A 22,669-nucleotide genomic window follows, 5' to 3' on the forward strand; every position below is an offset into this window, starting at 1 on the left:
TCAGGACTAGGTAGTGCTCCGGTCCCTGGTAGGAGGGCCAGCCTGACAGCAGCTCACAACAACGACAATCCGAACAAACCCTGTCCTCATCCTCAGTGCCCAAGCCTTTCTTGAGGCCTCTGACAGGAGAAAGCCAGGTTGCCCGAGGGTAGAAGAACGGAGATGCAGGCTGCCTGCTCCAATGATGGTGTGGCCTTCCTCGGAGGGAGCTGCGAGGCTGCCCTGGTGGGTTTCACAAGGTGACACGTGGTTTGGGAAGGTTGTGGTCAGTGCTTGCCCTTGGAGTGGCTGAGATGCTAATACTGCAGGAACAAGTTATGACAGGAGTCTTCTACATGGCACTGCCATTTTAATCGGACACATTCTCATAGGACATATGAAACAATCCTTTAGAACAACAACAACAAAGTCAAGGTGCATTTCAAGGACACCCTTGCCCAACACCTGCCGTTCTCTAACCATTCTCTCTCTCCAGCGTCCCCTCTGTTGTCCCTGCCAGTCCTCCCGAAATCTTCCCAGGGGTTTTGATATTTACAAAGCTCACCCATCCTTCCAGATGGAGCCAACATTTCATCTCTTTCAAGGGTGCCCTCATTTAGTTGATGCTAACTGAGCATCTCGAATTTGCCAGCATTGTCTAGGAGAAAGCCAGGAAGAAAAGAGATAAATTACTTCCTGCATGGTCTTGGGGTTAAAAAATAAACATGGAATGTGCCAGATGGTTAGTGCCCCAGAGGAAAGTAAAGTGGGGAGGGAAAAAAGAGAGGGTGGGGGGGGGATATTGCCATTTCATATAGGTTGGCGAAGGAAAAACTGTGCTCATAACACCAGCAGGTCTGTTTTATAAAAAATGTTTCCCTTTTGAGAGAAGCAAACAGAAACAAAAGAAACACAAACCCAAATCAGCCAGTTGTCATGGAGCTGATGGTAACTCACAGCAGCCTCTGTAGGATTTTCCAGAGTGGATTTCTCAGAGGTGGGTTACCAGGCCTTTCTTCCTAGGTGCGTCTGGGTGGACTTGTACCTTTAATGTTTCTATTAACAGCCAAGATCATTAACCCTTTGCACCACCAGGCCGTGTGATTGAAGCAAGGCGACAGAAGGAAGAGTAGAAAAGACAAAGAGAGTGAGGGCAGGGTGGGGGCTTGTGGGAGAGGAAGATCTAAGGCCTTGTAGGCCATTCTGAGGCCCTGGAGTGAAACAGCATGGGGAGCAAAGAATGGGAAGAGAGGGAAGAAGATTGGTTCTCAACCTCCTGCATACCGCAACCCTTGCATACGGTTCCTCATGTTGTGAGGACCCCCAACCAGAAAATTATTTTCGTTGTTACTTCATCACTGTAAGTTTGCTACTGTTATGAACCACAATGTAAATATCTGATGTGCAGAATGTATTTTCATTGTTACAAATTGAACATAATTAAAGCATAGTGGTTAATCACAAAGCAATATGTAATTATATATTGTGAAATAGTTTCTAATTATGAATAAATCAAATTTTGTCTTGAAGCATGGTGTAGCATGGGTAACAGTTTTAATATAACAACAGTAAACTGCATTGCTACATTCAGCGATAGAGGAGTGCTGTCTCCGTTCCTAGGACCATTGGGAATATGTATTTTCCAATGGTCTTAGGTGACCCCTGTGAGAGGGTCCTTTGACCCCCAAAGCGGTCGCAACAACCCACAGGTTGAGTACTGCTGGTGTATAAGGGCGAATCCTTTATTGTCATATGTTAAGAAACCTGGCAGGCTGGGCTTCTGGGGTGGAGGGGGGCCTTCACCCTTGTGAGGGGAAGCCGAGTCCCAATCACATTCTCATAATTAACATTGTTCCCCACTGTTTGCTCCCATGGTAGTGCTACCTTAAAGTTACCTCCTACAAACACGTGGCTGATTGCTAAGTAGCCACAGCTTTAGAGGCAGACAGGTGCTTTTGCTCCTAGGCTCTGAGGACAGCCACTCCCCCTTACCTGCCCCCACCACTGGTGTTCAGCTACTCCTCCAATGTACTCAGTGACCTTTAGGGATAAGGTACAGCCCACTTTGTTAAGAATGTGGTTACCTGTAATTAAGGGGGCTCTTACTCCCCCTCCCCCATCCATCCCAGTGTATATAAGCCTTGGTTAGAAATATATTCTCTCTCTCTCTGCAGGGACCTGGCTCCTGAAGTCATGGTAGTCCCTAAGGTGAGCACTTACTTGCTTTATCTTGTGTGATGTCTCCTACATTTTACCCCTCAATTACACAACCGCCTCTTGAACCTATTTGATATTGGGGGCTGGTCCCCCACACAACCGGGACCATTAGTGGGTTTAGAATGGTGGAGCATCCTGGAGGAATTCACATTTTAACAGGAGCATGCTGGCTTCAGAGTATAGTCTAGAGCAGACAGGGAAGACAGGCAGAAGGTGAGTGGTATTTGCAATATTCCTGATAAAAGATGATAGGTGATTGGACAAGTGGTAAAGGTGGGGGTGATGAAAAGGCTGTCTGGCAGTGGGGATGATAAAGGTTACATCCTGGATTTTTTTTTTTTACTTAGACCCAGCAGGATTTTCTCCTAGCTCAGATGTGGAATGTAAGAAAAAAGAGTTTAAAATAGTCTAAGATTATAGACTGAGTAAATGGAAAACTACACTTCTGATAAATTGAGATGGGGAAGCTGCAAGAGAAGCTAGTTAGGGTGGGGTACAGGTGGTGGTGGAAAGATGGAAGTGATATCTTTCAGAGCCACTAAGTTTGACATAGCTGTTAGATATGCAAGTAGACATGTTTAGTGGGAAGTTAGATATACAAGTCTAGAGTTCAGGGGAAATATAAATTTATAAATCATACATGAATTATTTACAGCCTGTGACTGAATAAGATCATACAGCTAATGAGTTGAGTGACAGACCATGTCCATGGATCAAACCCTGGGGAAGAGCAACTTTATAAAGTAGATAAACCCAACCAGGAAAAGGAAACGGAAAAAGAAATAGCTGTCACTTTGAACGGAAGCTGATTCATGAAGTCTTTCCAGAAGGCAACAACAATGTAAACTGCTGCGAATGCTACATGTAAGTTACGTTAAATAAGGATAAATAATCGACCATAGGCTTTAGCCACATAGGTATTGAGATTCTTGGCAATAACTCTTTTCAGTGGATGGAGTTTAAAGTTCAAGAAAGACTTGGGGAAGAAGAAATGAAGAACGCAGCCACAGCCTGCCTGTCTTTTGAAGGATGTTGCTGCAAAGGGGCCATGGGAGAAGTGGACTGGAATGTGAACACTTGCTCGAATGTTCTGGAACACATCCCCCTTTTCTACCTGGCAAAGGGTTCAATAAGTAGGCTCTTGTGAGAATCAAGTGGACAGGCTGTAGCATCTTTACCTGTGACGATGCGGAATACTCCTGCTTGGACATTGTACCACGGGGGTTTCTTGTTTTCTTGAATGCTGGGTTAAGAGCTGCCCCTCTGGCATCTTGTATGAGAACTTGTAACCAAGGGGCTTCTTCATCCTCTTCACTCTTGACTGCTACACTTCTGAGCTCACTTTGTTCCTGGCCCAGAGGGCAAAGCTCGCGCAGCTGCGAAGCACAAGGTTGGTGACTCAAACCCTCCACAGAAGAGTGAGAGGGTTTGTGTGACGAGTTACAGCCACAAGAACACCATGGAGCAGGTCTGCTCTGTGCGACAGATGCTCCGTGAGTCAGAATGAACTCAGTGGAAGTGTGGGGCTTGGGGGGGGCCCTTCTGGTGCTAAACGACGCCCCCCACATGATGTACATTTTGTACACATGAACCTCAGTCAGTTCTGGGAGAAAGAGGAGATTGATTTGTTTACCTACTTCTCTTCTCCTTGGTCTATGATTCCGTATGGCTAAAAGTCATGCCTGCTAGACTCTGTATCCTTCTCAGTACACAAACAGGACCTGGAAATAAGAGGTATTCAAATACATATATGTACTGGCAAGCACGGAATGATAGGTAATCCTGAGAGGCCTGTGCTGAATGTCATCACCTGAAAACATATGAAAGTTATAAAGAATAATTTGAGAACTAACAGGAAGTTACTCCTAATGACACTACAGCAGGGAAAAATTTGTGAAGCAATTCATAGACATTGAATAGGGCCTGCAGACTTGAACTGACTATGAATTAAAAGCAAGCACATATAAAACTACAGAAAATTTGTTTTAAAATTACCAGAGACTCAGAGATTATTTTCTTTAAATCTGTTAACTTTGAAAATCTTCTGATATATTAAAATTCCTTATGATGATTAATTTATTCTTCATAATTCAGTGATCATAATGATGTAATTTATTATGAACAGGGACACCATTTAGAATTCCATTATAGTGCAACACTAATAAATCATGGGCCAGTAAGGTCAAGGCTTTCCAAACTTCTAATTAAATAAATCCAATGCTCAGATCCATCGCCTTTATGTCTACAAACACCCACCATTGTTACTGGTCCTGAAGCCACAGTCAAATCAAATCAGGCCCCAGAAGAGCAAGTGCAGAGCTCTACCGATAAGGAGATTTATATAACAAAAGAATGGCAAAACTTCCCTAACTCATATCTATAGAAGCTTAGGAAATATATGGGGATAGATTTTGAGGATGCCAGGCCAAAAAGAGGAAGAAACCTAATTTTGCATGGGGCTGAGTTTGTCAGGATGGGTGCACTCGGCACAGACTCTGGGTTGAATATGCTTCCTGGAGCAACTTAGGAGTGTTTTACAATACTCAAAGTATCTTTTTTGAATTTTAAGGCAACATGTCCTGTGTTGCTTTAACCGAGTTGCCAAACAACTCATAAGCTCAAGAGCTCCCCTGCTGAGTCAGGCTGCAGGTCAGCCACCTCACCACTAGAGATTTATGTGCCAATGGACTTGATAGTCCTTGAAGTGTCTGGAGCAGGTGCTAGTGCTCAATGGAGTAAGCAGCAGTCTCTAGGAAAATCTTGGGGCAGGTTTCTAAGAGTCTATAGTAAAGCTGTGCCCCCATTCACAAATACCAAGTCCCTTGCTTGGTATCAGCCTTTGATGGGGTTGGAATGCCGAACCGTAAGCTACACAGGCAGCATGCATGTTGAGGTTTTCCTCATGAACTGGATGTCAGTAGACCACAAAGTCATAAAATCAACTTGGCACAGCTCTACTCTCTCACCATGGGATGGTGGCAAGGATTGGACCTGAGTGTTGGCCTGTGGGGGGAAAGTTGTTTACACCTCGTAAGGGACAGGGCCACCACCTTCCACAGTTCGTGGCCCGTGGGTGAAAGCTAATGGCTCAGCCATGGGAGCTGATGAATCAAGCCTGTCTCTCCTCCTGATAGAAACGGACACTTACCTCCTCTTCCCTGACGAAGGCTGCAGAAGGCAGCAGTCTGCAAACTTATCAGCTACTTTATGTTCCCAGCCTCATCCTCTCCGCCCATCTGTGAATGACTTGGTTGATGTGTTCATGCTTCTTGGTAAACCTTCAAATTGTGAACTGTCCCTCTCTGTGTAAACCTGCCACAGGTGGCAGGCTGCGTGCGGGGAAGGCAGTTAGGTCTGCCTCCAATAAAATCTGGGGCCCTGGAGTGTCTATACCTGTGCTCGAACTGAATCCGTCCTTTTCTTCTCTATCCATTTGCTCATGGCAGACTGCACCCCTCTCGAACCCATTAGGAACGTAAAATAAGAGTCGGTGTTTACATGATCATACATGGACCTTACTTATTAAATTCCCTGTCAGTAAAAAACAACCTTTTCCACCTGTGTGAATGAATATTCTGGTTTTGTCTTGTTTGAAAACTCTATAGAGCACAAAATGCTGATTCTCGTGTACACTACCTGGCAGGATTATCATTTCAATTTGCATAGTGACTAAGCAAATCCAGACTCAACTCTTCAAAACGGCATCAGCCTGCATTGCATTGCATTTAAGTAAGAGATATTCTGAGGGGAATCAGAAAACATGTCTCACTTCTGACCATGTTTAAAGTGCAAGAATGCAAAACCTCAATGAGTTCCTTGTTCTCAGTGCAGAATAAAGCAGCTATCCCAAGCACAGTATGTCTTTTTATTGTTCACATGGCTATTACCTATTCAGTGCATTATTTAACATATGAAAACATTTAATTCGAGGAAAACAGGTTAAGAAACAGTTTGCTACTATGATTTATACAACTGCTATTCGGTTTTCTATTGAAGAGTGCATTTCCACTGCCTTTGAACTTAACTAAATAAAATAATCCAGTGAAAACTGAGAACAATTAGTATCAGAAAATCTCACTGAGAAAATTATTTAAACTAGTGGATCTGAAAAGATCAACAACTTCAGGGGGTTAAAAAAAAGAAACAGCAATAATATTAGTAAAGTTATATGTAAAGGTAAAGAAATATTGTACAACTAAGAACAATGAACAATAACAGTACTAAGTGTAATTTGTTTAATTTTTAAAAATCCTGGGCACCAGGCCTATACAATTCATATGAGGAGCAATTAGAATTTTAAGTTCCAATGCCCCTATATTTTGGGGCAAATTTAAAATTTGCAATTAAACCCAAACTTTGCTACTTATGCATAACAACATTTGAACGGTAACCACTTAAAATAACAGAAATAGGCTAATAACTTCCAAATCAGTAAAGGAAAAATGAAAGTGACAATCTGTGTTTCAGTTTGTTTAAGAAAGACAAGCAAAGGGAGAGGAGGGAGAGAAACATAGCAACAGGGTAAATAGAAAGTGCTATCTGAGACCTTAGAAACATGTCCAAATATATTGCTATTATGATAAATTCAAAAACTCATTCCTTTAAACATAGAGATCCACAGATTGCATCGAGGAAAAAAATAACTGTGTTTCTCTTTAAGAAACACACATAAACCTCAAGTCTAGAAAGGTTGGAAGTAACGACAGAGATAAATTATGGCAGAAAATACTACCAAGAGAAAAATTCTATTTGTTGTATTAATATAAAGTGAGAAAGACTTGAAAAAAATAAGCATGAACACATACTGCTACATAATTACAAACAGTTGAACTCAATAGAAAGAGAAGGCAATATTGTGTGTGTAAGTTCAATGCTGTAACCTTGATATTGATGAGGAAAATCAAGAGAGTTGACCAGGTTGACCGCAGGGTTGTAGTTCGGTGTATTGCTCTCCACAAAGCAGCTCTCAGGCTCAGCCTTGGGAGCGGGAGCAGGGCTCAGTCTCCGCTTCCAGATGCAGGGGAATACTATCCCCTTATGTTCCCAGAGAGCTTCCTGCTCTACCTTCCATTTGCTCTTTACTCTCTTGGAAATTTTTCTTGACGATTTCCCTTAGCATCTTGTGGTCTAGGCAACATATTAAAATATAAATGCTCTAATTTATCTAGTTTCTTATTTTATGGGAGCAGGAGACTCTCATTTCCCATACTGATGGAAACAGATGTCTTCAATCACTGCTTCACTGTGTCTCCTTGCTTTCAGTCATATCCCCTCTCTAATTTAATCTTCATTCTGAGGCCAAACTGATTTTTCTAGAATATGAATCTAATCAGGTCACTATCCTGCATAAATGCCTTCTATATCTTGCTCACCAGCATACTGGGAGGAAAAAAGTTTAATCATCTTAGTCTGGAGAAAGGATTCTTCAGAAACTGGCCTCTGCTTCTGCGCTGCCACAGGCATCTTCCGCTTTGGGTCCAGCGCTGCAGTGTCTACACTTGGAGAAGCTGGGCCTGAAAACCCTCTGTCATTGAGCAGCGAACTTCTGTCTGTGAGGTTCTCCCCCACTGAGAAGGATATTTAGTGAACATACACTAGTATGGCCATACTGGTTATTGGTGTAGCTATTTTAAATTGTCACTAACCTATCTTTTCCCATCAGATTCTTTGCACTCCCACTCTTTTTAAAAAAGACTAATTGCAATGGTCTCATCACAATAAGAAGAGTTGTATAACCACCACCACAGTCAATGTGAGATGATTTACTTCTTTCCTGGATTCATCAGTATTGGCTTCCCATTTCCCCATTCCATGCCGTCATCCTAAGGAACTATTAGTGCAGCTATTGTCTCTATAGATTTATCTCTATTGGATTTCATATACAGGAAAACATACAAACAACAACGAAAAGACCCAACAATAACTGAAATAATATAAAAAGAAGCCTTAATTAAAAATAAAGCAGAAAGTATTCGAAACTAGAATGAGTTTAAAATAAGTTAGAATAAATGATAATGTGTTACATTTTAACCTAACTACATCTGCATTAATCCACTTTCCAATGCATTCTGCCTGATGCTCTATGGCAACTCAACTCTTGACACAGTGGTGATGGGAAAGAACTAGGACCCTACTTTGGAGCTAAATCCTGCCCCAACCTCTCTTAAACTTCCAAATGTCAAGAAAGCACTGCTGCTTCTATGAAGCATTGCCTGGCCTTCTGTTTGACTCGTTCTACGCTGCACAACTACTCTGTGAATGCTTTCCTGTGGCTTGTACTGTGTTGTAATTGTCTCTCGTGTAAACTAGCATGTGTGCTACAGGAGGGCAGCATCGTGTCTTAATTGCCATAGTCAACATGATTCTTAGCACTGTACTCAACATATTATCAATAAAATATGTACTAAAACCTCAACACACTACTGTATCAAGCTTAAGGATCTGTATTGTGCTTCTACATTGGCACGGCTCCTTCTCCAACTCTAGGAGAGAAGATTAAATATACAGCTAATTTGAGCTATGTTCTTGATTGTAGCCTAAGTTTAACACCTGCAAGCAATGCTGAGCCTCTATTTTCCTAGAGCAAAGCATACAGGGGAGGTGACTCTTTCTGGGTCAGAATCTCCCATCTCAATTTGAACAGTAAGAGCCCTCATAGAGCATAATATAGACTTCAATTTCATGTATACATAAAATTTAGAATTATTTTTAATTAGTTACCCCAAAGTCAGAATTATCCCAAGTGAGAGTGAAAAAGATAGGTGGTAGGCAAAAATATAGTACTAACAATTTGCTTCTACTTTGAGGAAAATTCTCTTTAGATCTCATTCCTTGCTATACTCAAAAAAAAAACTGTGCCATTTCTTCACATTGCTTTTATTTCTGGTTGTTGCCGTGGTAACACAGACATAGTCCAACATATAGGCATTTGTAGCTAATCTTTTACTTAAGAAAAATACAAAGGAGAATAAAAAGAAAGTACAAGAAGCACATGGCTTCTGTTGAATAGGTTTTATGACATCAAACACTTAACTTGGCAATAAATAAAAGCAAGTAATTTCTTATCTGGGTGGTTAAAGGAAGGACAAAGATGTTTCTGCTTTAAAAGGCTTCTAAGATTCACAAGAGTAGGATTTTAGAAGGGAAAACTGAGTAAATATGAATAAATTAAGATTCAAAGAGGTAAGCAACGGATATTAAGTCACATAACTCTTGAGTAATAGACCTCAGCTGAGAATTTTCCTCTAGTATAGAACCTGGAATAAATGGGGGTAGTGATATAAATGAAGCTGGAGTTCCCATGATAAAATTTTGCACAACAAATGATTTCTTCATTGCAAACATCTATTTTAAACAACATAAATAGTAACCTCAATAGATGGAATGCACAGAAATTGAACTGAGTTTATCAGGGGGAAGAGATGATGGAGCTTAATATCAATAGCCAAAGTAAACATCCATGAGATCCCAAATTCAATGTTAGTATATCTCACATGGATTTAGCGACCGTCTCAAGAACAGACACATTGAACACTCCGGACCAAGCACCTCATGAATTGTGGATGACACCAAGCATATAATACATGAAGAAAGCAAAAGATCCTTTAAAAAGAGGAGATAAAGAAAGAAGAAAAGAAAGAAAAGATCTAAGTGTTTGTCAGAAGAGACCTTGAAACTTTCTCTTGAAGATGCAACAGCTAAAGCAAATGGAAGAAAGGATGAAATAAAGGGGTGACCAGAAAGTGTCAAAGGGCAGTTCAAGAAGACAAAGTAGGCTTTTATAATAAAATGTGCAACGCAGCATGCTCAGCATAAATCAAGCTGACTGAATTGAAGACAGCAATTCAAAACTCACCTTGAAATAGTGAAGGATTCTATGGGCAAAATATTGAATGACGCAGCATCAAAAGAAGATGAAAGGTATACAGACCCATTCACTGTACCCCAAACAACTGTTTATCATTCAGCCATGTCAAGAGGTAGCACATGATCAAGAATCAATGGTCTTGAAAGGCTAAATTCAAGCTGCATCAAAGGCTCTGGCCATACACACATGAGCACGCAGAAGGTTCCAGAAATTGGTGGCATGCCAATGGAAATGCCTCAACAAACTGATGAAGCACTGGAAGCACTCACTTTTGAATGCCAGTAAATCTAGATGATTAAAACTGCCTTGCCAGCTGAATGCAAGAGATCCACATTTGTGCCCATTCCAAGGAACATCATCCAATAGAATGCTGAAATTATTGAACAGTGTATCTTTAATATCACATGCAAGCAAAATTTAGCTGAAAAGAATTTTTAAAATGATTGCAGCAGTACATTGACAGGGGTGGACAGAAATTAAAACTGGATTCCAAAGAGGATGTGGAATGAGAGACATTCCAGGTAGATGTTGGTTGAAAGTAAAGAATATTAGAAAGATGTTACCTTGTGGTTTATTGTCTCTGTAAAGGAATTTGACTTTGGAGATCAAAATAAACCATGGGTAACATTGTGAAGGTAAAGGGAATTCCAGAATCCTTTCATGTGCTCATAAAGAAACTGTACATTGATCAAAGGATAGTTGTTCAAACAGAACAAGAGGATGCTTACCTGGTTTAAAAACAGGAAAGGTGCAGGTTGGGGTTGTATCCTTTCGCAATCTGTATGCTGAGAAAATGACACAAGAAATGGGACTATGTGAAGAAGAATTGGGGATCAGAATTAGATGAGGCTTTGTTAACAAGCTTTGATATGCGAATGAAAGAACATTACTTGCTCACACCCAAGAGGACTGGAAACACTTTCTGATAAAAGCCAAAGACTGCAGCCTTCAGCATGGATTAGAGCTCAATGTAAAGAAAACAAAAATCCTCATAACTGGCCCAATAGGGAACATCATGATAAATGGAGAAATTTTCCTTGGTTCCACAAGCAATGCTCATGGAAGCAATAGTCAAGAAATCAAACAATGCATTGCATTGGGGAGGGGAGTCTATGTGTGGAGAAGGTAAAAGGTTATTCATGTGCAAGCAATTCATAGAAGAGGGTGGTCTTGATTATCTGTGAGCAAACACCAGCTATCCCAAGGGAGAAAGGTGGGGCCTTACATCCTTTTGACCTGATCTGCTTTTACATTTGGAGCTGGCTAGTCGACCAGTCATCTGGAATGGCCTGTGGGTAGTAGAGAAAATGTTGAGCTGGGCTCCAGGAAGATTAAGTGAACTCACTGTATGCAGTCCAAATGCAAGGGACTTGTAAAAACCAGCATGGCTGAATCGTATGATCTACGGACTATATGCCAATAAAACCATTTTTACTAACAAAGCTAATAAAAACATGCCAACTTCAAATGACTTATAGGAAGTTCATTGACAAAAGAAAATCATTGTGTTCTATGTTCCCCCAATGCATACATCTGGATGTTTATAATAACAAGAATAGAACACCTGTTTTTTTAGTTCTAATTCACTCTACTGAGTTGTACCCATGACTATACATCTGACATATTCCATGTGTTTTTGTTTGTTTGCCTCACTTGATTTAAATTACTACTAACCTGTTTCATATTTATAAAGTGAAGTACATTCTTCAAACATGTATTGACCTTGCCTTCTATCAGACAGAAACTATGCTAAGTTTCAGAGATTCAAAGACAAAAGAAACAATGTTTTCCTCTTAAGAATCTTAGCTTAATAAGGGTAGCTGATATCTATCTATAAAACTTAAAATTTGAGTAGGATAGGGTTTAGGCACACGATTAGGGCACAAAACAGGGGGAATGCGCACCCTTCTGAGGGTCAAAGTGGGCAGCGAGGAGGTCAACAGAAGCTTTTAGCAGAGACAAGAAAGCAGAAGGACAGGATCTTTCTGTGTGAACAAGAGGGACAGAGACGGACATGGAGAGCCAGGGCATCCTACGTTAACAGGGCACTGGACAAACTCATGGAGTCATGCATAAAATGGTATCAAGGATTGAACTGTGGCCCCCCTCACCATCAAAAGAGATATCAACTTAGATGGGTCATGATTCTCAGTGTTAAGTCATTGTTCTCTATTTTGCTTTTGGTGTAGTTATCCTGTGCATTAGAATTCCTAATCTCTATGATGTCATCATATAGCTGCAACAATGGGCTCTATCATAGGAGTCATTGTGGTGCGGGACTGGGCAGTGTTCCCTTCTGTTGTGCATAGACTTGCCACAGGTCATACCCTGCTCAATGGCACCTAACAGTCTTAGAGGTGGTTATGCTAATGAAGCAGGATGCAATCTCCAGGATTGGGCTGTATGTTGAATCCATATATATGAGATATAGAAAAGTTTAAAAAAGCAAGTGAAAGAAGCAGAGATAAAGGAAGATGGAGGCCAAGCCATATAGCGAGATCGCTGAGAAATCAGGAAACGCACTGAAGAAGCAAGGACCCCCCCCCAAAGCCAACACAGAGAGAATGCCCGTATTTGTACTGCCAGTCCCCTAAAATTTGAGAAAATAAATCTCTACCTGTTAAAGCCATTCAGGTGTGATGGTTCTGTAATAGCGGTACGAGACAAATGGCAAGTTCCTAATTTCAAACGCTTCAATTTGCCAATGAAGAACCGACAGCCATTAAGATTGGAGAGCTAGCCATACTCCAGGTCACAGAGGATCAGAGAAACCACGCTAAGCAGTGTATGTTTTAGCCTGGAGAAAACAGAGCTGTTTTACGTAGGGAGGTAATTGGGTGGAACACTCTCTGGCATTAGTACACTGGCTGGAAATGGAAATCAGGAATATCTGGTTCCCTGGCCCAGTCAAATGACCACGAGGGCCCTGAGCAACAAGGTCTGATTTAGAAAGGTGGGTTTAACATAATGAATCATGCAATATGAGGAGCGAGAGACCGGCTGTGACTCTGACTTTCTTGCTTGGGGGGTGGGTTGTGAGATGGTAGTTTCAGCACTCGGTTTGGGGATCCAAAGAGGGCAGTTGGTTTAGGTTCCACTCTACTTACAATAATGAAACCAAACCAGACTCCTGCCGTCAAGGCGGTTGGTTCAGAAGCACAGTGATCCTCTGGGAAAGGAAGCTTCCCAGGGGAAGTCTTAGTGACTACATCTGTAGGGCAGCACAAAGCCTCGTTTTTCTCCTTGGGGCAGCTGCTGGGTTTGAACGGTGGTGAGCATCCCAATTTGTAAGCCACCCCATCACTACGCTTCCGACTTCCACCTGTACTGTTTTGAAACGCCTCTAGGAAGACGTTGAGCAGGCAATGGGCTGCATAGCTTGGAATATCAGGAAAGCCATATGTGGGGGAGAAATGCATAGATTTGAAGGTCACCGGCATAGACATGATAGTTCAATCTCTGCACTTGGATGACATTGCCCAGGGAAATAGTTGAAGGGCTGAATTGGGGCCAGAGAAGAACTCCGTGACCCACCAACGTCTATGGCATTGGATCCAGAAAAAGCATGCAAGCATGGAGATAACAGAGAATTAGAAAGAGCTAGACTCAACCAGGCACCGTTGTACAATAGACTCCAGAGGAATTGAAAACTCCACAGAGGAAAATTTCAATCTGTGACGATGCTAGGCAAGGTAAGAACCCAATTGAGTCTGTGTTAATTAGAAACAAAGTATAACAGAGTGAAATGAGTTGGTGCCTTTGACCAGAGTGATTTCAGTGGTGTGATCGGCTAAAGAAGATAACATGAGAAGGTGGTGATCCTGAGTAGCCTGCACTTTGAATTACCCTGGACAGGATGGGGAGAGTGAGGAAGTGTTCATGTTAGACAGAGAAATGTCAGAGGAGACAAAATATATCTCTGTTGTGCAGTTCTTTATAAGTTATGAGAGGTTTTAGTAGAGAGAGAGAGAGATGGAGGGGAGAGAAAACAGCAGAAGAGGCAATGAAAAATAGATGGAATGAGTCTAGTGTCAAGATAAGAGAATGAGATTAACGACACAGATGAGGAAATCAACTTTGAAAAGGAGAAAAGAGGTGAATGTAAAGGGAAGGTATGGGCATTTATCTAGACAAATGTATAATCATTTGCTATCTCTTGGATGGAGTCTCAAAGGAAGTTAGCTACAGGCTCCCTTTTCTTTGTTCAAGACGCGTCCACATTGATCAATTTCTCCCATAACAGCAGGTCAAGCCCTATTTCTTTGACAGCTCCCACTTGTTTTCACATGGAGACCCCGTCTGAAGAGGCGGGCTTTGTCTTTGTTGATGTGAGTCTCCAAAGATTAAAGTTTGTGGCAAACTTCTTTGAGCTCAGCTGTATTCTGCCCTGAGAAGGTAGACTTGTGACTTGACTCTACTTTCTTCAAGTATTCAAAGGAATGATTTATACTCATCCAAAGTGTACATTTTCCTCTGTCAGTTTTCCAAGGACAGAATTTAGAGATGTGTCCAGGGGGTGTTTAATAGCCTCTGTTCTGTTCTACAGCCTTAATTATCCATCTGGTTTCTCAGACAATTTATTATACGATGAAAAATCTGAGCAGATGGACTGTAGCAATTGAAATGGGGTGAGCAATGAAGAGGTTAGAATGACAAAGGCAGAACCCAAAGAGCACTTTAACATGTATGATCTCATTTAACTCTCACAGCATCTTTGAGAAGTGGGCATTGGCGTAATTACTGGAACTGACCACCAGCTGCTCGGATTTAAGCTGCTTACATACAGGCCAAGGATTGGTGGGGCAAGTTGTGTTTGCGTGAGTTGGTTTATGTACAGAGAGAGCCTGCATATTAGAGGGGAACACGAAATGTAGTTATAGCAGTGATGGTTAGTCATTTTGTATAAAAAAATGATGTTTAAAAATCATGAGCGATTTTTCTCACCTCCCTATCAAGACAAAGGGGCAGCCAGAGCGCCTGCCATCAATTTTTTTGCTCTCTTGCCACAAAGCACATTAAGTCTTTTTATGTTTCTGAGCCCAAAGTACCCTGAGACATTCTTGCTACGTAGTGTTATATTGTAAAGTTCAAACCAAGCATTACAAGACATTCCCCAGTATCAACCGAAAAAATGTTGCCAATGAGTTTATACCACAAAATATTGTGAACATTTTATTTTAACCCCTAGGCACTTGCAAGAAGGCCGGGTGGCACTGTGGGTTAGATGTTGGACTACAGCCACAAGGTTGGTGGCTCAAGCCACCAGTCACTATGAAGGAGAAAGATGAGCCTGTGTGTTCCCATACATATTTGTTATATCAGAAACACTATAAAGAGGGATGTGTTAGGCTGGGTTCTCTAGAGAAGCAAAACCAGTAATTATTATACACACATATATATTATTTATATCTATAGATATTGATATGCAATATCACCTTCAAAGTACTCTCCATTAAACTTTATACATTTGTCAGATCTGTAATTCCATTCTTGGAAACAATTTTAAACTCGTCTGTTTGGATGACTGACAGTACCTCTCTCATTGTTTTCTTCACCTCTTTTACTTCACCAAGGCACTGTCCTTTCATGTTCCTGTGCATTCACAGAAACAAAAAGAAGTACTGAGTGAGGTCAGGTGAATAAGGTGCATGGGGCAAGAGAGGCATGCTGCTTTTTGCCCAAAACTGATGCAGTGAGATGGTTGCATGAGCAGGGGTATTGTTGTGTTAGGAAAACCAGTCCCCTGTCTGCCACAAATCAGGTCTTTTTGCCACACAATGTTACACAATCTTTTTAGAACCTTTAAAAAGAAAGCTTGAATAACAGTCTGACCTGGTGAAATGAACTCCAAATATACAATCCCCCTCACATCAAAAACAAACAAACAAACAAACAAATTAGCATCTCCTTGATCTTTAATTTCACTTGAAGAGCTTTTTGGGGGGTGAGGCGAAGAAGGCGTCTTTCCCTGGCTCGATTGATGTTCGCTTTCAGGATCGTACTGCAGTTGGGTGACCTTACTCACACACTCGTCAGATCATTCTGACAGTTCCTGTCACTCGGGACTGGCTTTACATTTGTCTGTATAGAGCATGCTGCACAGAACATGTTTTGAATGATTGTGATATGCCTTAAATTGATGACATCAACCAACTTCTTACAAGGCAGAATAGTTTAGAAGAAATCAAATAAAATCCATTAGAAAGTTAGACCTTTACATTTCAACTGTCATTGTTACCAAGGTATATTTCCTTTACAGAAGTTAAAACACCGTGTTCACTCATATATAGTATATATATATTAAAATTTGAACTGTGTACAAACACAGTCTATTACTCCTAATTAGTGATGCACTCATTATTTAGGCTGTTGAATGACAGGGTTTTATATAAATTCTCTAAAAATAAAAATCAATCATATCCACTGCCTTTGAATCAATTCTGATTCATGGCAACCTTTAGGACTGAGCAGAACTGCCTATAGGATCTCCAAGGCCATCATCCATCTTTCAGGAATCAGCCTGCTATGTCTTTGTGCTGTGAAGTTACTGAAGGACCACTACCTTCCAGTTATCAGTCAGAGCTTTAACCACAGTGCTAGCATGGCTCTTTCTGATGACAGTTATTTCCTAGTCAAAGCTAACCTGTTTAGGGTTTCCAGGGCTGCGTATCTTTCTAGGAACAGAAAACCTCATCCTTCTTCTGGGAGCAATTCTTGGATTCCGACTGCTGGCCTTCGTGTAAGCAGCCCAACCCCACCATGTCCACCAGGGCTCCTTCCGTGAACATGCAGAAGCCTAAAGAGTTAAATTACTTTAGGTAATCCGCATGCAACATGTTTTGAAAATAAGATAATAGGAAGAAAGAAAACAAGGACCTCATTTGGAAGTGTTCATTTCACTGGAGGTCAGTCGCTGTAACTACTGAAGCATAGTGCCTGCTACATAGGCGGCACTCAAGGAATATTTCTTGGGAGACCAAATGAATGCACGGATGGGAGCATGAATCATCACAGCACTGCTGGTTCTACTTAATTCCATGGCTGACATGAGAATAAAGTGAAAAGAGACCTGGATATATATTTAGAAATACATTATTATTACACAGACTTGGATTCAGATCCTGCTCTGGGATTTGCAAGTTATATCTCTTGGAGCAAATCAGTAATCTTGTCCAGGACCTCACACATGAAAGGCTTTCAATAAGTGAGAGCTCTCACTTGTGAAAACAGTAATGTGGAAAACAAGGTATTTGTTCTCATATTTGTCACCTGACACCTTCTTGGTTTGATAGATGCTTCTCTGCAATTCTAGCAATCTATACTCCACACTCTTTCCCAAGTGACAGGGAAATCATGTACTTTAGTGTATAAATATTGCTCATCCTTGTGTACAAAAGTAGAACATCCCATAAACTCTTGACATAGTAATGAGAATATGCAAATCATTGACAGTCTGTTGTCATATGTGGCCATTTGCATTTAGTAAATAATTCTTCATGATGCTCATTATGAGTATTCAACGACACCACTCGAGTATTTATGGGGTTGAATCTAGTGATTTAGTATCAAGCTGTCAGACAAGGCTGGTTATATGCCTTTGCCTGGTCTCACAATCATAAATATCCAATATCAAGTGCTGTGCAGTAGAATGTCATTTACATGAACTCACTTGTCATTTTAAGGATTTTTAAGACAGAGAGACAGTTTCTACTTGATCCAGAGGCTTTAAAAATTTTATTTCTAACCATAAAGGATTTTTGAAACAAAATAGAGCAAACTGATTTATGGATATAGACACTGCAATTTTCTGTTTACTTCTAATGTCCCATGAATCCTTCAGTTCTTATTGAGGCTTTTTAAATCGTACAAGAAATTGGTTCTCTTTTATTATGTGACAGTCATCTGGATATCAACTAATTAATAACGTAGATCATAAATGACACTTCACATATGTCTGAAGTGAATCAATTTAAGGGATGTGGTAGTTACATCATCTGATGTCAATTTGAGGATTTCGAGTAAAGGGGTAGAGTAGGCTGTCAAGCAGGTCATGGCCAATGAGGTCTCTGTGTGGGCCTGGCCTTCTCCTGAGGATTCTGGGAACTCCTGTATTTCCTCCCTGGAGGCAGGAGACACAAACACACACACACACTCTCTCTCTGCTCACTTCCTGAGAAACATCCCTATGGAGAAGACACATGAAGAGAGACTGATGAAGCCAGACCTCTGGAGCTGGAGAAGCTATCTGGAGACCCCTACCAGCACTGAGATGCTTATAACATCACTGGATCCACAAGACTTCCCAACCACTGGATTGTGATCTTCTTGCATTCGGAGTCATTGCATGTGCTTCATGAGTCTGAAGAGGACTTTATAGCCTGGTATCAGACATATGGGCTAATATCAGACCAATGAACTTTATTTGGGCTGGGCAGGATGTTTCCTCAATATTCAACTGCTCTTATATATAACTCTCTTTCTGATACACATATGTCTCTATGAATTTGTTCCTCTAGTCTACCCAAACTTGCACCAGGGTCAATTACAGAAGAAGGAAATAAAAAGATAAGAGCTAGCCCATATGAATGTGTATTTTCCACATCTCATGCCATCAGAAACTTTTCTTCCATACCCTGAGCATATTTTTCCATAGAAACAGTTGTACTTTATTCCATTGCTTCGTCCAATTCTGGAATAAGCAAACACACCTGAATTTCAAACGCTTCAAAGGCTGTGTTTTGGGTATACTTAAATACTTCCTGAATGCTTTGCGAACATAAGACTGCAATGGATCACTTTTTACTGCCACTGGGCAATTCATCCCTTTTCTATTCCAGGAGAGCTAGCTTCTCCTTGCCTCCACCCACCCCTCCATTCCTTCCTCCTTCAACAAAATCATGTTGAGTGCTTGCTATTGTCAGGTGCAGTGCCCAAGGATGCATTTAGCAATATTTCTTCTTGGGAGTGGGGAGGGTCAGATTCATAATTGAGTATTAAAAACATAATGTGTGAATTGATTCTGGAGTCAGGAAGGCTACAGGATGAGTAGACTCGTACTAGATCGTAAAAGCACCAAACACTCAATTGATTGTAGAGGCTGATATAAAGTGAAAAGGCAGCAGATGTATTCAGGTACTATGTGAATAAGAAAAAAGAGTTAGAATTCTTCGCAAATTACAACGTGGCACCTCTAGCAATTACCTGTGTGACAACCATTTGGTCCGCTTCATCTGTTTTGTTTTGCTAATTGCCAGCATTTGCTAGCTTCTGTGTGGTTGAGCAATTGGGTGGTAATATCACACTATTTGCTTGCAGTGGAGTGGAGCCTGGCCTTTTAACTTCCCTTTCTCTTTGCCTATGCACAGTAATGGGGACAGGGAATCATGAGCTCTGAAGAAAGAAAATCCTGGGTTTTGGAGGTCTTTTGCCACTTCCCTGTGAGAGAAAATATACAGTAATTGAAATCCTGATAATTGCTCAGAACTCCTCAAAATTGTACAAAATCTACTGTAAATTTCATCCCATCCAAGTGTTTTCTATTTTAAATGTGTTCTGAAAGGTTTTTAATTTTACATTTATGTCTCTAGATTGTATTATACTTTGGAAGTAGGATTATAATTGGTTTTTGAAGGAACACTAGTATAGAACAGCATCTTGATAAGAAAGCATTTAATTAAGGTACCCAATTCTACTGCCTGAGGTTTCAACTTCCAAATTATGTTTAAGATATTTTAAATAAGTGTCCAAGAAACTGATTTTTTGCAAAGTGATCCCAGGCTCATGGTTGTTAAAAAAACCAAACTCTTCTTAACTCCTAAAATTCCATGGAGGCAGGTAGATAAGAAAATAGAATAGGGATCTACTTAGAAATGTTCTCATCTAATTTTGCTGGTGAAATGTATTCATCATATTCTGATTTAGCTAATTGCTTTTCAGTCATTCTTTATTTGGACATTTAGGTGGTACATGATCACCTATCACTGTAGATACATTTTCTAGGTTTTATTGTGCACTGTTCTCATCATCATGCACCTAAATCCAAACATTGACTTCTATTCTGATTTCTTTGACATAACAATTGTTCAAAGAAGGGCTTTAAAAGTTTTTGCCTCCGAATTTTCTTGCATTTATTGTGAGTTAGGCAGGGGTGAGGTTTCATTTCCAACCAAAAGTTGTATTCAACTATTCAAACTGCTCATCAATTCTTTCTCCCTCCACATATTTTATCCCTTCCCCCTCCTTTAATAGCTCTCCTCCCTCTTATGAATCTCAATCCTGCCTTTCCCCCAAGTCAATGCTTGTCAGTCTTCTTGTCCATGGCTTCATCCTCCCACCTTGACCCTTCCCTGGGAACTCCCAAGGTGTCTTCATTTTGGTCCGCAAGCCTTTGTCTTGGTTTTGATCCATATAGCAGTGGTCTTGTAGTTGTGCTTTTGCGATTGCCTACCTCAGTGGTTCTCAACCTTCCTCATGCCACGGCCCTTTAATACTCTTCCTCGTGTTGTGGTACCACCCAACCATAACATTATTTTCGTTGCTACTTCATACTGTAATTTTGCTACTACTATGAATCCAGTGACCCCTGTGAAAGGGTCATTTGACCCCAAAGAGGTCACGACCCAAGGGTGAGAACCACTGGGTAACTTCACTTGGTCTCATATCCTCCAGGCAGACCCATTCGTGTCAGGAGGTGCTTGTGGGTTCATCATAGTTGTCTTTTTTTAAGGTGATGCATAGTATCAAAATTTACTTATCCATTCTTTGACAGGTGGGCATTTGGGCTATTTATAACTTCTTGTTATGAGCATACATGCATATGTCTGTTCGTGTTATGGCTTTTACTTCTTTAAGGTATATACCCAACAGCGGTATTTCTGGCTCATATGGAATTGCTATTCACAGCTGCTTAAAATAGTGTCATATAACTTTCCAAAATCACTGTTTATATTTACAGACCCACCAACAGTGTATGAGAGTTCCCATCACTCAGATTTTGTTGTTTCCTTTTTTTTTTTAATTGGGCTATTGTTGCCTGTGTAATGTGAGACCCCATGTTTGCTCTGATTTTCATCTCTTTCATAGCTAATAATTGTGAGCACTTTAAAAAATATGTTTGTTAACCATTTGGATGTCATTTTTGGTGAACTCTCTTTTCATGTCCTCTGCCTACTTTTAAATTGGATTTTGAGGGTTTTTTTGTTTTCTTGGTGAGTTGTGCATGGGTTTTAAAGATTAATCGCCTATCCTTTGTGTCATTGCTGAAGATATTTTCCAGTCTGTGGATTCTCTTTCTACTCTTTTGATGAAGTCTATTGTTGCACATAAGTGTCTTATTTTCAGTAAGTCTCAGTTAATCATTTTGTCTTCGACTGTGTGTGCTTCCTTTATTACGTTTGATAGTGTGCACTAGGGCTGTTAAATTTGTCGCTATTTTCTCATTGTTAGTCATTTTAGGCACGGGACTTACATTTAGGCCTTTGATACCTCTTAAGCTCATGTTTGCACTTGGGATGAGGTATGGGTTCTGTTTTATTCTTCCACAGATGGAGATCAAATTTTGCCAGTACCATTTATTGAAAAGATTATCTCTTTCCCATTATATATATATATATATATATATATATATATATATATATATATATATATATATATATATATATATATATATATATGGAGAGAGAGAGAGAGAGAGAGAGAGGCTCTTTTTAGGAAAACAGTTGTCTGTAGGTAGATGGATTTATTTCTTGGATTTTTATTCTATTCCACTTGGTATATGTACTTATCATTGTGCTATTACCAGATATGTTTTGACATCAGGAAATGAGAGGCTGTTCTTCTTCTTAAGAAATTTTTGCTTCCCCTCTCCGTATAAAGTTACTAATTAGTCTTGTCTTTTGTTTAAAGAACAACATTGGGATATTGATTGGGATTGCATTGTGTTTGTAGATTGATTTAGGTAACGTTGGCATTTTCACAGTGATAAGCCTTCCTGGCCATGAACAAGGAATATTTTTCCATTTCTGTAAGTCTCTTTGGGTTTCTTGTAGTAGTGTTCTGTAGTTATCTTTGTACAAGTCTTTTGTATCTCTGGTTAGGTTCATTCCTAAGTATTTCATATATCATGTAAATGGTAGTATTTTTCATTTATTTTTTTAAAGTTCTCTTCACCAGTATATAGGAATTCTATTGATTTTTGTATGTTAATCCTGTATCCTATGACATTGCTGAATCTTTTTTTACAACTTTTTTTAGTCTTTGAGGTTTTTTATCTTTAAAAGAATATCATTTGAAAATAGTGAGGGTTTCACTTCTTCTTTGCCTCTTTGGATTCTTTGGGTTTCTTTTTGCTGCCTAATGGTTCTCACTAAGACTTCCATCACAATGTTGAATAAGAGCACTGATAAGGGACATTCTTGTCTGGTTCCTATTTGCAGGGGAAACGTTTTCCATTTTTCCTTAATGAGAGATGTTGACTGTTGGTTTTTCATAGATGGACTTAATTATGTTGAGAATTTCCCCTTATATTCCTATTTTTTCAATGCTTTTATCAGGAATGAGTGTTGGATATTGTCAGGTGCCTTTTCTGTGTTGATTGAAACGATCATG

The sequence above is a fragment of the Tenrec ecaudatus genome, chromosome 4 (assembly GCF_050624435.1).
Source record: "Tenrec ecaudatus isolate mTenEca1 chromosome 4, mTenEca1.hap1, whole genome shotgun sequence".
Classification (NCBI taxonomy): Eukaryota; Metazoa; Chordata; class Mammalia; order Afrosoricida; family Tenrecidae; genus Tenrec; species Tenrec ecaudatus.